This window comes from Geospiza fortis, unplaced genomic scaffold (genome assembly GCF_000277835.1).
Source record: "Geospiza fortis unplaced genomic scaffold, GeoFor_1.0 scaffold182, whole genome shotgun sequence".
In the NCBI taxonomy this organism is placed as follows: Eukaryota; Metazoa; Chordata; class Aves; order Passeriformes; family Thraupidae; genus Geospiza; species Geospiza fortis.
In genome coordinates, this window is record NW_005054367.1 from 1,137,360 (window position 1) to 1,139,886 (window position 2,527).

The following is a 2,527-nucleotide window of genomic DNA, read 5'->3' on the forward strand; positions in this document are numbered from 1 at the left end:
CCTCTCTCCCCCTCTCCTCTCTCAGCCTGCTCTGAGCTGTGGCTGGCAGCTCCCAGCAGGGCCCTGCACCCAGGCCCTTTGCAATAAACCCCAAGTTCCAAGCCCTGGCTGCAGAGATCTCTCATCTCCATCCATCCCCACAGTCCTACCCCTGGCACTCCCACAGTCCTCACACTCCTGCCCCTCCTCAGAGCTGGATTCATGAGCTCTGTTAGCAGATGTGAACAAGAGCAGTGATGAACTCAACTCAGCTGCCAAAGTAACTGTCCTGGAGAAATCTCTGCTCTGCTTTGGGGAACAAACTCAAAAGTCCCTGAGAAAAATCCAGATTCTCTCCCAGGGCACAATTCCCACCTGACACAGGGAAAGGACATCCCCTATGCTCTCCACAGCTGCATGATCCTCACAATTTCCTGGGAGAGGCTGGTGGGCCCTGGCAAAGGCAGGGGTTCAGGATTTCACCCCCATCCCACACCCAAGCACACAGTGACTTTCTGTGCCCACACGTGCAGCCTGGCCACTGAAATGAGACGGGTTAAAAATTAATGTGGAAGGGAGGGTGGGGTTATTTTGTGGGCACTCGGGTATGGCCACCAACAGGAGCAACCAGGTTTCCCACAGTTGTGAAAACTTCTGGTCTGCCTGAGGAAAAAGGGAAATAAGAAAAAAAGAAAATAAGGGAAAAAGGAAATAAGGAAAAAAGGAAATAAACAGTGAGGGTGGGAGCTCCAGCTGCCTTAAACAGTAAAGCCAACATGTTCCACAGCTACCTCAGCATCCAGTGATCCTGACCCACAGTAAAACCATTGGGATTAAAACCCACTTGGACTACTGAGTGCTAAAGGAGCAGCCTTGTACTCTGCAGGGGAGAAACCCAGGCTACCTCTCCTGCAGGATGAGCTGTGGGGAAACTGAGCCAGCTTTCTGGTTCCTGCATGGACATCCCTGTCCAAAGGGCATAAATAACTCCTGTCTGCCTCAGCTCCCATGTTAGAACAAGGTATTAATCCCTCATCTTGCTTGCTCGTGGTGTGATTCCCATGAAAGGACAGTCCCAAGGAACCTGGACCTCAAGGGTTGTCCCTGCCCCAGCACAAGTGATTTCCTCCTCCCCAGGATGCCATGGGATGACCTTTGCCAGGCTCCCACACCCATTAACCAGCGCTGGGGCTGAGCCTCCCCTGCCTGTGAAATGTCTCCTTTCTGCTGGATCCAGCTGGAAATGGCAGAGGCTCTGCTTGATGACCCTGAGCAAAGTGTGCTGGAATTTGCTGCGTTTCATAAGGTTTTCATTAGGGCTGTGAGAGAGCCCCTGAGGTTTTGTGTAACTCCTAAACCATCCATACAGCGATTTGCAAAACTGTTCTCTTTGCAGGGGTGTTGGCTTTTACTGATCCTCTCTGCTTTTTTTCCTTCCTCTCCCACTGTCTCCCTCTTCAAGGTGCACACATTGCTCTGAGGGAAACATCTGATCCCCACTGGGGCTGAAAGGGTGGTCAGGCATTGGCACCCAGGGAAATGGCGCAGTCACCATCTCTGGAAATGTCCAAAACCACCTGGACGTGGCACTTGGGGACAGGGTTTAGTGCAGGACCTGGCAGTGCTGGACTCTGTGATCTGAGAGGGCTTTTCCAGCCTCAGTGATTCTGTGGCTGAGGGACAGGCAGGGACAGGATGATCAGAAGGAGGCTGGGTACCTTACCAAGTTGACAGGCTCATGTTTGGGTGATCTAAGGGTCACAGACATATTTTCTGAAAAATCCTTTGGTAAGATTTTTTTCTCCTAAGAAGCTGAGAGGCCTCAGAAATGAAATGTAAATAATTATCTGCTGCTGTAGAATGCAACAGGTGCATCTTTAATTAATCTCATGTGGTTGTTTCTAATTGATGGCCAATCACAGTCCAGCTGTCTCAGATTCTCTGGTCAATCACAAGATTTTATTATTCATTCTTTGCTAGCCTTCTGATGAAATCCTTTTTTCTATTCTTTTAGCATAGTGTTAGTATATAATTTTCCTTTAATATAATATATATCATAAAATAATAAATCAGCCTTCTGAAACATGGAGTCAAGATTCTCATCTCTTCCCTCGTCCTGGGACCCCTGCAAACACCACCACAATTTATTTGGTTTTTTGCCTTTATTACCCAGTTCCTGGCTGGAAAACCTCTGTGTGCATCCTGTGCTCCCTCCCTGCTGTCGTGCATGTCAGGGATGAGAATGTCAGGCAATAATCCCTGCTGCCTTCTTGGGACAGGAAAACATCTCAGGGCAAAGCTCCCACAATACTTTACCTGGGATTAAGTCCTGAATCAGGATTTAAGGTCTCTAGAAGATTGCAATTTAATATCAGGAATCAGCAGGTGATAGTCCAAATGGCTCAGCCAGCTGTGGCTTGAGTACAACTGGGAAAAACCCTCAGGACCAGGAGCAGGAAGAGCCCAGCTTTGTTTTCCTGCACGTTGTTCCCCCATGGTTACTCTGTGAAGCTGCCATCAAACTCACCCTGTAACACACCATCTCTTT